The sequence below is a fragment of the Zootoca vivipara genome, chromosome 14 (assembly GCF_963506605.1).
Source record: "Zootoca vivipara chromosome 14, rZooViv1.1, whole genome shotgun sequence".
NCBI lineage: Eukaryota > Metazoa > Chordata > Lepidosauria > Squamata > Lacertidae > Zootoca > Zootoca vivipara.
Genome location: NC_083289.1, coordinates 18,258,276 through 18,271,707, shown reverse-complemented (window position 1 = coordinate 18,271,707; position 13,432 = coordinate 18,258,276). Strand labels below are relative to the sequence as shown.

General features: G+C 44.2%; 1 protein-coding gene across 6 annotated transcripts in view; it reads left to right on the top strand.

The window, feature by feature from the left end:
* ACAN (aggrecan) overlaps window positions 1–13,432 on the top strand; it is an 88,916-nt gene that overhangs the window by 27,851 nt on the left and 47,633 nt on the right. For 2 of the 6 annotated variants that reach the window (XM_060282479.1, XM_060282478.1), the window contains exon 2: window positions 7,119–7,197. The exons of the other annotated variants lie outside the window; for them this stretch is intronic. The gene's annotated coding sequence lies outside the window, so the exon portion shown is untranslated. The remainder of the gene's footprint in view (window positions 1–7,118; window positions 7,198–13,432) is intronic. 6 annotated transcript variants of the gene reach the window in all.

Sequence of the window (13,432 nt, the reverse complement as noted above, 5' to 3'; positions counted from 1 at the left end):
CCTGCAAGACAGAGCTGTTCCGTTTGGCCTTCGGACTGACGCAGTCTGACCCCACAGTTACCCTCCCCTAAGGTTTTATTTTATAATGGTCTTATCTTATTCGTAGATTTTCAATTTTAAAATTGAATTTTAACATTGTATTAATCTGTGTTTTAACTGAATTGTTTCTTTTATATTTGTGTTGATATTATTTGTTGTTAGCCGCCCTGAGACCGGTCTTGACTGGGAAGGGCGGGGTATAAATAAAAATTATTATTATTATTATTATTATTATTATTATTATTATTATTATGCCCCACAAATAACCCAGAGATGCATTTTAAATAAAAGGACACATTCTACTCATGTAAAAACATGCTGATTCCTGGACCATCCGCAGGCCGGATTGAGAAGGCGACTGGGCCGCACCCGGCACCCGGGCCTTAGTTTGGGGACCCCTGCTCTAGCTGGATCACAATAAAACAAGATTCACTTTGTAATGTTTTGGAGTTTCCTGGGAAAGATTGATTGTTAAACCATGCTGTAAATCTTCTTATATGGCGGAAGCCATAACTATCGCAACACTTTAAATGTAGGGTGTGAATGTGGCTGTCAAAGGAGGAGCCTGGAGTTTATGAATATGTTTCCTTAGTAGTCAGAAGCACATGGCTGGAGAAATTTTGGCCCTCCAGATGTTGCTGAACTCCAGTTCCACCGGCTGCAGCCAGTATAACCAGCAGTCATTGTTGATGGGAGTTGTAGTCCATCAACATCTGGAGGGTATTTAGTACAACCAAGTGAATGATGTATTGTTAAATGACAGGAAAATAGGCTTTGAGGATAAAATGTCCAATTTTCAAATGGAATTGTTGGAAGGCAGAGTGAAATTGTTATTGAAAATGTATAATTTTTCGTTAGAGTGGTTTACGAAAGATGAACTGACAAAAGATGTGACGATAAAATGGGCAAGAGACTTTGGGTACAATATTGAATATGACGCGTGGTTGAAACTGTGGAGTGAAAGATTGAAATTTACTGCATGTACCGCTTTGAAAGAAAATGTAATGAAAATGGTGTATAGATGATACCTAACACCAGTAAAATTAGCTAAAATGTATAGAATGAGTAGTAAATTATGCTGGAAATGTAAATATAAAGATGGTGAATTTTACCATATGTGGTGGACATGCGAAAAAGTGAAAAGATTTTGGGAAATGATATATAATGAATTGAAAAAGATGTTTAGGTATACCTTTCCCAAAAAACCTGAAGCTTTTCTATTGGGACTAATAGGAGAGGAAATAGCAAAAGGAGACCAGAGATTATTTATGTATGCTACAACTGTGGCAAGGACTTTATTAGCCCCAAAATGGAAACTACAAGAGATACCGACGATTGAGGAGTGACAGACGAAAATGATTGACTATGCAGAGTTAGCAAAGTTGACCTGCGGGATCCGTAACCAGGGAGAGACAAAGTTCCAAAGGGAATGGAGTAAATTAATTGACTATATGGAGACGAACTGTAGAAGTTTAAAGACACTTGCAGGACTGAAATAAATCCTACGAACTGGTTTAAAATGTGGGTAAAAAGGAACTGCGAGATAAGAGTGAGAAATAAAGCTGAATGACGGGAGGGAGGGAAGTCATAGCTTGGCAGAGCGAAATGAACTGAGATGGGTGAATGTAAGATGAATTGTATTTAAAAAATTGTTTTTGTTTTGTTTGTTTATTTGGAAAATTGAAAAAAAATATTATTATTTTTAAAAAAACATCTAGAGGGTACTTATAGCAGATGCATATCGTGTTTCTCCAAAAATAAGACACCGTCTTATATTTATTTTTCCTCAAAAAAAAACACGGTGGCTTATTTTCAGGGGATGTATTTTTTAAAAAAATTAAGTATATCACCTTGGCTTATTTTCACGGTATGGCTTATTTTTGGGGTATGGCTTATTTTTGGGGGGGGGTATGACTTATTTTCGGGGTATGGCTTATTTTCGGAGAAACACAATAGAAGAATGGTGTGGTAGTTTAAACCTCTTTCTGGGTAATCTGGTGGCTAAATGTGTGAGAGATCATTGAAATGCTTGCACTGCTAGGTTTTTTTTAAAAAAAAATCAGTTCTGCTTAAAAGTTGGCATTGAACTGAAATGTTATCAATAAGCTATTGCAGACTTTTTATTGTTCCTTTTTCACATTGTATGGATTGTCATTTTGCTATTATTAACTTCTTATTTGTTGTTGCTAGCCCTTCTGGGCTTCCTCTGGGAAGTAAAAACAGGACACAAATGCTAAAATGAAATGAAATAAGATCAGGCTGTAAGTGAGTTTACTGAATGTACCAGCTACACTGAGGGAATCTTTAAAGCAGTTGCTCCTGATGCGCTTTTCCTTTTCCTTTAACTTTCTCCCTTCTCTTCTTTTGCAATTCAATCACTGTCAGGCCAGCAATGAAAGGCTTTCCCTAAAGTCTTTGTTGTACCTGATTGATGGGTCTCTTCATACCTGACCCAGAACAAGCGCTTGTAAACTATCTCACTTCGGCCTTTTGTCTTCGCTGTGCTTGAGCAATTTGGCTCTGTTGAAATAAACCACTGTAGATAATAGGGAGGGAAATGAGGGAAGATTTATTTTGCAGATTTGTTTTGCACTTGGAGTTCTGCCCCCAAAAAGAGAGGAACAGACTTAACCAAAGTTGCTATTTATTGATGGGATCAGCTGACTGAAAAGTACACCATTTTGATTGAGCGCAGTTGCTTGAATGCATTAGTTAGAGCAGCCTTGCATGGTTTTTGACTTTTACGTTGCACTGGCAAAAGTGAAACCAAAACTTGCCCACAAAGAATTTATACCCGCTATCGCCATGAATCATTAACTTGCAACGTGACTTTCCCCCCAGCAACAAACTGTCCAATCACCCTGTGGCCATTTAAACTAATCTGCCCAGCAACCCCAGGGGATGTCCTGTTAACCCCACTGCAACATGTGCTCTCAATGAATAGAGAACCCGATTTGTCACTTTGCAGCCCACAATACATAAATGGAGGTTGCATTTCATACTCTCCAACATTTCTCTGATGAAAATAGGGACATCCCATTCCATAATGATAATTTTACTGTTTATACTCCACACATCTTACTGGGTTGCCCCAGCCACTCTGGGCAGCTTCCAACATACATTAAAACCTAATAAAATATTAAACATTAAAAATCTTCCCAATACAGGATTGCCTTCAGAGAGTTCGGGGGTCAGATAACTCCATACCCTCCAACATTTCTCCAGTGAAAATAGGGAAATCCTAAGGAAAAGTGGGACATTCTGGGATCAAATCAGAAACTGGGATGGCTTCTCTAAATCAGGGGTGTTCCTGGAGATTAGGGGCACTTGGAGGGTCTGGTATTTGGCTTGATGATCCAAGTGCAGGACTGAATTAGAAGTAGGGATGTGTGAATCTGTCAGTTTTGGTTTCCCATGATTCCAGCCTTTAATTCAGTTCTCCACATTCCCATAACAGTCTGCAAATTCCCTTTTTTTAAAAATCCCTCATGAAACTTTAAAAGCGTTTTTCTCCAATATTTTTATATTTTTGTAAACCACCGGGATATCTATTTTATGATGTAGCAGTATATGCATATTTTTAATAAATAAACTGTGTGCATTTTTGCAAGCAATTTTCCCTAACGTGGTGCAGTTTTGTATGTTATTTTCAGTTAACATTTCCATTTTTATGGACACTTAACCTCAGTATAGGCACTCCTGTACACATTCCTTGGCTGGGGAATTGCATTGCAAAATTCAGAGAAGTGCAAATTTCAAAGTACGGTTGCGTTTTTGGTTCATGTATTATTTCAGGAAGTTTGATTTCCTGAAATAATACAGTCCTAGTGGTCTCAGCAACTCTTTCTAGGAGGTCTTCCCCAAGAAAGCAGTTGCAAGGACTGAAAGTCTCCACTTTCCCAGTGCCCTAGGACTCCTCCTCTCCAGGGTCTTTCCCACACAGTCTGAGGCTGTGTCTGCATACAACCATCCTCTTCTCTGCCTGTTTCATTTCTCTGTGAGTTTTAAGGGACCAGGAGAAGGGGAGCTGGTTGCAGCAGGAGGGGGAGACTCCCTGGATTCTTCAGCATCCCATCTCCACTCTGCCTCTTGGCCACCCTCCCCTCCTGCCTCTGCCTCTGCCTCGGAGTCTGAACTGCTCTCTGCCACAGCCTCTTCATGTAAACTTAACCTTGCCACCTCTCCTGCTGCTGACACCTCCTCCTCCTGAACCAGCCACTTACCAGGTCTCAATTTCAACTGCAGTGCCGTCCCAGCTCTCTGAGTGTTAAAACCTGCCATGTCCTAACTAGGCAAACTGCTTGATTAGAAAGCTCTTTAAAAACCCATTTGGCTCTCCGCCCAAACTGCAGCCTTTGCATTTGGCCTCTGCAGAAGGGTTTGTTTTCTTAGCTGACTCTCTTGGCGCTATTTGGATGTCGCCCATGTATCTCGGGGTAATTGTGCTGCCGAGACTCAGAGGCAGGAGGACTTGGATACGGGCTCTCTTTGCCAGTGCTCAGCCCATCTCTGCGAGTTCTCCTTTCTTTCTCTCCCCTGCTTTTTTTGTTTGCAGGATGGTTGCCAAGGATGGAACACTTCCCATTTAAATGGCTGCTTAGCTCAGGAGTCACCAAAGTGTGTCCGCCAGTATCTACTACAGCGTTCGCAAAAGGTCTCAGTAAATGGCCCCTCCAAATTGACAATTCCTGTGAGGCTGCCTGTTCTTCTTCCTCAGTTCCTGCATTGAGTTGGAACAAACTACCGTAGTTTCATAGGATCATCTATTTGTGAAGAGCTCTCAATACTTTGCCATGACGAAGGTTTCAGATTCAATTCCTGGTGTTGCCAGCAGTGGCACAGTGGCAAATTCGGAAGTGCAGGGTCCTTCATGATAGTCACACCCACTCCCTTGCTAAGAATATACAACCTTATAAGATTTTACAATAAACTTACAATTATACAACAAGAATAATTAGGGATATTTAGCAACGGTCAATGCAGATCTCCAGGAGTTGCCTTTCAGCTAGATCTAATATTTTCCGCGCACATACATGGGGAAATGATTTGGAGTGCTCTAATAACTTCTTTTGGAGTGAATTTAGTTGTGTTCTCCATGAAGTCCCATTGCATATCATACTCTTGAAACTGAAGCATCTTGTGTTTTCAGTGTCCCTGAGTGTTTGCTTTGGAGCATACAGTGGCCAAAAAGCTCCCAGTTCCTGCTGATTGGGTAACTCTAGGATACTGAAGTATCTAGGATCTAGTAGGGGCTCTGCAGAAATAGTAATGGGTGTTTGACACCACCACTACTGCACCAATGGATCGTAGTTATTTCAAAGCTCTTGGGTAGAAGAGATGGATAAATCTTTATACAATCTTGGGCAAGTAGCATACCTATAACCTGGCTCATTTTAAGGTAGCATTGTCCATCGGCCTTATGCCAGAGTTTGGAGAGCTGAGCTCCCTAGTACAGTGGTGCCTCGCTTAACGAATGCCCTGCTTAACGAAATTTCCGCTTAACGAAAGGTTTTTTCTAGCGGAGGTTGCCTCGCTAGACGAATGTGTTTTATGAAAAATTCATTTAGCGAATCGCGGTTTCCCAATAGGAATGCATTGAAATTCAATTAATGCGTTCCTATGGGCAAAAAAAATTCAATGCATTCCTATGGGATTTGCTAGACGAATTTTTCGTTATAAGAAAAGACCTGGGGAACGAATTAAATTCGTCTAGTGAGGCACCAGTGTACTGGATTAAAGTTCATGCATAGTGAGCTACAGAGTAGATACCCTGTGACATATTCAAGGTCCTTGTGGAGTAATTTTGTTTGAATGGCCTTCATCGTATCCCTGGCCCTGTATTCTTTTAAACTTCTCCTTACCCCAAAGAAGCTTTCCAAAAATGCTTCTTGAACTTCACACTCAGGGCCAATCTGCTACATCAGATCAATAGAGCGATAGACTACTGAGGAAGCCTGGTGGCACAGTTAACCAAATGATCATCAATTGCAGCAGCAGCAACAGCATTTTGAGGGATGAATGCACACCCACCAATGATGGGATAGGGATACTTTGCCTTCTTGTTACTCCCCTCTTCTCATACCAAGGATGAGTCTGGAATATCCATCCCTTCCTGATACAAATACGCAACCTGCTACGCATTGCCGAAAGCTGTTGCCTGCCTGCTAAGCAGTCTGTTCATTTACTCTGCAATAGTTTGTCCTGTGAGAGTGCTTGTTCTTTTGGCTACAGATAATATTAGGAAAAACAATATTTGTTTCCCTCACCCCACCCCACCTGCCTGCAATATTGCTATCAGAAGCCTCAGCATCCGAAACTGCAAGCTGAGACGGATTATATTTCTGTGTAAATCACTGTAAATTATTTCTAAATTTGCACCTAGACATACACATTAGCACCTGTAAATTCCATGCCACTCTGGGCCCTCTTAGGAGCCGACACACACAACTGAACACCCTGGTGTTTCAATCCAAATAACAATCTTCCTCCGTTTTGGTGATGCTGCGTAAGCGATGGTTTGTGAAAAGCCACGATCACATTTCGAGTATCTGGGTTTGTTTTTGTCTAGGTATTAAACAGCAGCTGCTGGGTAGAAGATGGGGAGGGAATAAAGTTCAGGCCACAGGGGCTACTTTTCCAGAATCTACCCACCAAACCAAACCACCCCATCACAACGCTGCCCTTTACCACAGGAGACAAGCATTACCTTCTTCCAGTGCCATGATATTATGTCTTGGTTGGTGGGAGAGCATGATTATGGCAAGCACACAGATTCAGCAGATGAAGCAAAAAGCTTATTTCCTCCCCTGCGTCAAGACTAGAGGGATGTGTTGGCTGCCAGCTATGTCACCCACAGCACCGGTTAACTCTGCTTGGTCTCGCGTCTTATCACTGAGCACCATAATGGCCTTCAATAACACAGAACATTGTGTTTTGTCTCTCGGCATCTGCGTACATTCCTTTTTCTGGCAACCTAGGAAAGCTAAGGCAGATGCTTCCATAGAACCATGCGTCCAGATTGCCCTGCCTGCTTACTGCCTCGAAAGGACCCTACCTTCTCTCTCCCTCTTTTCTTGAAGGACCCTGCTAACCTCTAGTCTGAAGCAGCTAGCCCTGGAGACTTAATGGAGATTCAATCCTGCTGACTTCTAGTTCCAGGTAACCAACCAGCTGCCCTTTGATTTTGTAAGTCTCTGGGAATGGCATAATAAACCTGGAGTCGAAGCAGGAGGAGGAAGGAAGCAAATAATGAAGATAGGGTTAGGGTTAACCCTCACTGTGCTAATTCACCTTGCTGGGTCACCTTAGAAACCCACCAGTTAGGTAATTTTAGACTCTGGGTTTATGGGTCTTATGGATGGTTCGCCTCCAGAAATTTGTATTGGTTTGTTTGCTTCAAAATGTGGTAAACCAGCTCTGCTGATCTCATTCTCCTGAGCAGGGCCTTGGACCTCTTGCCCCCAAATTCTACCTTAACAGCAAGCACCGCTGGTATCCACTTGATGGGGAAATAATTTATCAAGCTGGTTTTAAGGCAACAGGCCATACAGTATTGCTTGCTTGCTTGCTTTTTTAATCATTCATTATTATTTTTTACTGAATGGCACCATAGCTGCCAAGTTTTCCCTTTTCTCACGAGGAAGCCTATTCAGCATAAGGGAAAATCCCTTTAAAAAAGGGGTAACTTGGCAGCTATGAATGGCACACACACGAAGATGTTTAAAGGAGGGGAAACATCCATGAGTTTTCAGCTTCTGCACTCCAGCCTAAAGTTATACATAAGGAAACATGGTCTCTTGTGTGAGAGAACGTTTGATGGACATTGGGGTATTTAAAATGTGTGTGTGTGTGTTGTCAGAGACAGAGGGGAGAGCGAGAGAGAGAGAGAGACTATAATATTCATGACATGTTGGCTGTCATGAATATTATAGTAGAACCCCCCTGGGCTAAAAACCTGTCTCCTTGACATTGTTTATAGCAGAACAAGAGCTCCTCAGAGTACTAATTGCTTTAATAGTGTAAGCAAACTCCTTCAGTTACTTGAGTAAATCTCCCTGTTGAGATAAAGGTCCTGTTGAAGCTAGCATAGCACAGTAACTGAGCCTGCAATTGTTGTTGTTGTTTAGTCGTTTAGTCGTGTCCGACTCTTTGTGACCCCATGGACCAGAGCACGCCAGGCACTCCTGTCTTCCACTACCTCCCACAGATTGGTCAAACTCATGTGCGTACCGGGTAGCTTCGAGAACACTGTCCAACCATCTCGTCCTCTGTCGTCCCCTTCTCCTAGTGCCCTCAATCTTTCCCAACATCAGGGTATTTTCCAGGGAGTCTTCTCTTCTCATGAGGTGGCCAAAGTATTGGAGTCTCAGCTTCACGATCTGTCCTTCCAGTGAGCACTCAGGGCTGATTTCCTTCAGAATGGATAGGTTTGATCTTCTTGCAGTCCATGGGACTCTCAAGAGTCTCCTCCAGCACCATAATTCAAAAGCCTGCAATACTTTTACTCATTTACCTGGGAGCAGTGATTTAATTTCTTAAAAAATGTTTAGGGGTACTCTTATTTTCCTACTCATATTGCCCTGCAATGAGGCCAAACTTAGATTCACAAAATGTTTAGGGGTATGCCTGCGTACCCCCCAGAAAAGAAGCACTCCCTGGAAGCAAGTCCTATTGAACTCAGCAGGGCTTACTTCTGAGTAGGCAGGTGTCAGCTTGAATTGGAAGAGTCTTGCACTCCGACTTGGGAAGCCTCTTTTTTGAGTCTTGGGTCTCTGCCATGAATTTACTATGTAGCCTTAGGTAAGGCAGCCTCCAGTCCTCATCTGCACTATAATATAACCCACATCTGTACTCACTTCACAGGGTCATAGTGAAGACTGCAGCAATGTGTCTGAAGTGTTCTGACCCCTCTGAAGCAGGGGTGTAGGGGCCTGTCACCTTCTAGATGTTGTTGGACTCAACACCCATCAGCCAGCAGAGCCACCAGCCAAGGCTGATGGGAGTTGTAGTCCATCCACATCTGGAGGGTAGCAGTTCCCCATCCCTGCTCTCAAGTGGTGTATTAAAGCTAAGCTATTAATGATGTTATTACTGCGGTGTATTCTCCCGGGTGGCGCAGTGGGTTAAACCACAGGGCCTAGGGCTTGCTGATCAGAAGGTCGGCAGTTTGAATCCCCAAGACGGGGTGAGCTCCCATTGTTCGGTCCCAGCTCCTGCCAACCTAGCAGTTCGAAAGCACGTCAAAGTGCAAGTAGGTAAATAGGTACCGCTCCTGCGGGAAGGTAAACGGCGTTTCCGTGTGCTGCTCTGGTTCTCCAGAAGCAGCTTAGTCATGCTGGTCACATGACCCAGAAGCTGTATGCCGGCTCCCTCGGCCAATAAAGCAAGATGAGCGCCACAACCCCAGAGTCGTCCGCAACTGGACCTAATGGTCAGGGGTCCCTTTACCTTTACCTAAGGAAACGTGGGACATCCCGGGATCAAATCAGAAACTGGGACAGCATCTCTAAATCAGGGAAGTCCCTGGAAAAATAGGACCAGGGAATTAGCTGTATGCCGGCTCCCTTGGCCAATAGCGCGAGATGAGCGCCGCAACCCCAGAGTCGGTCACGACTGGACCTAATGGTCAGGGGTCCCTTTTCCTTTATTCTCCCTGGAATAACTGAGCACAGGGGGCACTGGGGAGAAAGGAGAAACATACCAAAGCCAGGCTTCCCTTTTCTAATCCCATTTTCATATTGGACAGCACTCAATAATTTTCAACAGTTGCTCTGCAAGGAGAAATTGAGCAGGTGGAAACTTTTCCTATCACTGTACCTATGGTGGTGATAAAGCTTCACCTACTGAATTTCTGCCTGTTGTGTGTCTGTACCCATTAAAGCAGGGATGGGGAACTTCCAGTGTTGTTGGACCACAACTCCCATCATCCCTCCCATGCCAAGCAACAGCTGGAGGACCACAGTTTCCTCAACACTGGTTAAAGGCACAGGAGCCATTCCTGGGTGTGAGTGTGTGAATTGTTGGCAACCCAAAGTGCAACCCAACACAAGCTTTCCTAATTGCTATCCTTGCCAGATGCAAAGAAGAAAAGAAGCTGTATAGTTGGCATGAGGTGGACTTGTTTTGTTTTCTTTTTTTAAAAATGCATCTGCAGGGACCCTGTTTTGAATGTTTGCCTTCTGTTATGATCTAACCTTTTGCTTCCATGCCACAGGACCAATCATGGTCAAGATTCTCCACATCTGCCTTTTAGGGGAAAAACAAACATGGGGCCTTCCAGTCACAAAACCCTGAGCTTACATTCTTCTTTCTTCTTTGGCAATCACTTGTTTCCGAGTAAGATTGTCTTCCATAAACACGGTTTTAACAATGGGTCCATGACTGTGGAGGCCAATTCTGGATCCACACGTCCTTCCACAGTGGGGACATTGGTTTCCAGGCAGGAGTTGATCACGGTGTGGATTTGCCAAGCGTGCCTTCCTCTTAGCACGTTTCTCCCTTGAGTCCTGAGATCGAGTGTCTTCCAAGCCCATGACACCTTTGGTAAAGGCTGTTCTCCAACTGGAGCGCTTGCAGGCCAGTGTTTCCCAAATGTGTTTATACTACATTTTTTTAGATTTGCCTTGAGACAGTCTTTAAACCTCTTTTGTTGACCACCAGCATTACGCTTTCCATTTTTAAGTTCGGAATAGAGTAGTTGCTTTGGAAGACATTCATCAGGCACCCACACAACATGACCAGCCCAACGAAGTTGATGTTGAAGAATCATTGCTTCAACACTGGTGATCTTTGCTTCTTCCAGTACACTGGCATTAGTTCGCCTGTCTTCCCAAGTGATGTGTAAAAAAATTCGGAGACACCATTGATTTAAAGCAGTATCATACCACTGTAAACAGGTATGGTTCCCCCAAAGAATCATGGGAAGTATTGTTTATTAAGGCTGCTGAGAGGATACCCCCTACTACCCTCACAGAGCTATATTTATCAGAGTGGCTTAACAATTAATCCCTCTTCCCAGGGAACTCTGAGAATTGGTAGGTCTGTGAAGGGACCAGGAGATCTCCTAACAACTCTCAGCACTCATAAAATTGTATGAGTCGTGCAGGGGAATTCTCTCCTTTATATGCTAGTTTTCTGAGAGCAAGAGTTTTTGCACACAAATATGTGACCCCCACACAGGGAAGTCCCGCACCAAACATTTAAAGCACACCCATCGCACATTGGAAGCACATGGCTTTCAGTTCTCAGTACCCTTAAACTACAGTTCCCAGGATTCATTGGGGGAAGTCATGTGCTTTAAATGTGTGACGTGGACCTGCCCACACACATACCTGCAACCTGAAATGGTACAGTCCAGGAAAAGCTTGACCACTGCATCCTGCTGTATAAACATGGCTCTCAACGAGAGAGAAAGCAGACCCTCTTGTATGGTGAGCGCCAAGAGGATATACTGTATTATTATTTTTCCATGTGCCCAAAAGGGAAAGCTGTTCCAAGCAAAATGTCTGGGTCTGAGGAGTTTCCACCATAGCGGTTGATCAGGTTCTTGTTGAGACTAGCACTGTGTGCAAATGGCCTCTCGAAACTCTCTCCACTCTATTCGTAATCTGAGAAATTAGAAAGGGCGAACCATTTCATTGAATCTCTCTAGAGCAGTGGTTCCCAACCTTTTTTTGGCCATGCCCCACCTAAGCATCTCTAAAATCCTGGTGTGTCCCCCTCCCCCCGTGACATATACTTCTTATTATTCAAAAAGTGAACTTCTATTCACGTGGAGGAAGCCTAAAAGGCCATTAACAGCTGTTAATAACTCATTCTCAAATTGCCCCCCTTAAAAATCAAATTGCCCCCCCCCCGTGGGGCGTGTGCCCCACATTGGAAACCACAGCTTGAGAGAGAGGAGAAATTAACAGTTTCTCAAGTGTTAGGCTCACCGTTAAAATGACAAGAACGCAAAGTTGCTTTTCTTTTCTTTTTTGCTGCCACTGCAAATGATGCCAGTAGCAAAAGTGCCTCCTGCCTGGCTGCAATTTGGTCTCTTCCAAAAAAGAAGTGTCTCACAAGGGGAGGTGGAGCCACTGGGCCAATTTCCTGGCAGCTGGGTCACTGTTGCCTACCAAAGGGAGAGCAGGAGCAGGGCCGTCTTAAGTATATTTGGCGCCCTGGCGACGTGGTGCGACGGATCCCTCTGGCGCCCCCGCCCCGTTTCCCAGCGCGGCGGGCGGGCGGAGCTGCGTGGCCGGAACTGCGCGGGCGGGTGCAGCGCACAGTACGGCTGCTGGGGGTGCAGCTCTGCGGCGGGTGGGCGGGCACAGCTCCGCAGCGGGCAGGTGGGCACAGCTGTGCAGCGCCCCCCTGGCCGTAGGGCCGGCCCTGAGCAGGAGGTCAACGTGGGGAGGTTAGTGTGGCCCAAATGCACTCCCTTCTCTCATAACACTAGCACTAGTGCACAGTGACACTGTGTTGCTCCTAAGATTGGGGGGGGGACCATGCGTATGTGACATCCTGCACACTTCACGCAATGTCACACATGTCTCCGAACCGGTGCAGCTTTCTGCGATGTTGCACTGGGGCCCCTCAATATTGGGAGGGCTTAGCCCCCTTCAAACAAATACTGAGAGTTCGGAAGACAACTCCACCCCCTAGAGTTGGCGCACCTGCTCATTGACTAGCAATGAAGCTGAATGTTGGAAAATTCACAACCGATAAAAGAAAGCAGTGCATAGTTAAGCTACAGAACTCGCTGCCACAAGAGGCAGTGATAGCCACCAAATTGGATGGCTTAAAAAGAAGTCATAGAGCAGGGGTCCCCAAACTAAGGCCTGGGGGCCGGATGCGGCCCAATCGCCTTCTAAATCTGGCCTGCGGAAGGTCTGGGAATCAGCATATTTTTACATGAGTAGAATGTGTCCTTTTATTTAAAATGCATCTCTGGGTTATTTGTGGGGCCTGCCTGGTGTTTTTACATGAGTAGAATGTGCCCTTTTATTTAAAATGCATCTCTGGGTTATTTGTGGGGCATAGGAATTTGTTCCTATTTTTTTCAAAATATAGTCTGGCCCCCCACAAGGTCTGAGGGACAGTGGACCGGCCCCCTGCTGAAAAAGTTTGCTGACCCCTGTCATAGAGGATAAGACTATCAATGGCTACCAGCTAGTGGCTATGCTCTGCCTCAAGGGCCGGAAACTGTAATGCTTCCAGCCAGTGGGTTGCAAGCTGACCTTTGCTGAATCGCACTATCGTCTTTTCTTTCATATATATATATATATATATATATATATATATATATATATATAATTCTGTCTTCCAATTTAAGATACTCATTTTTACATCCTTAAGATATCAGTGACTTCCCTTCTTCTCTTTCCGTGGTTCATTTTGCATATCATAAATT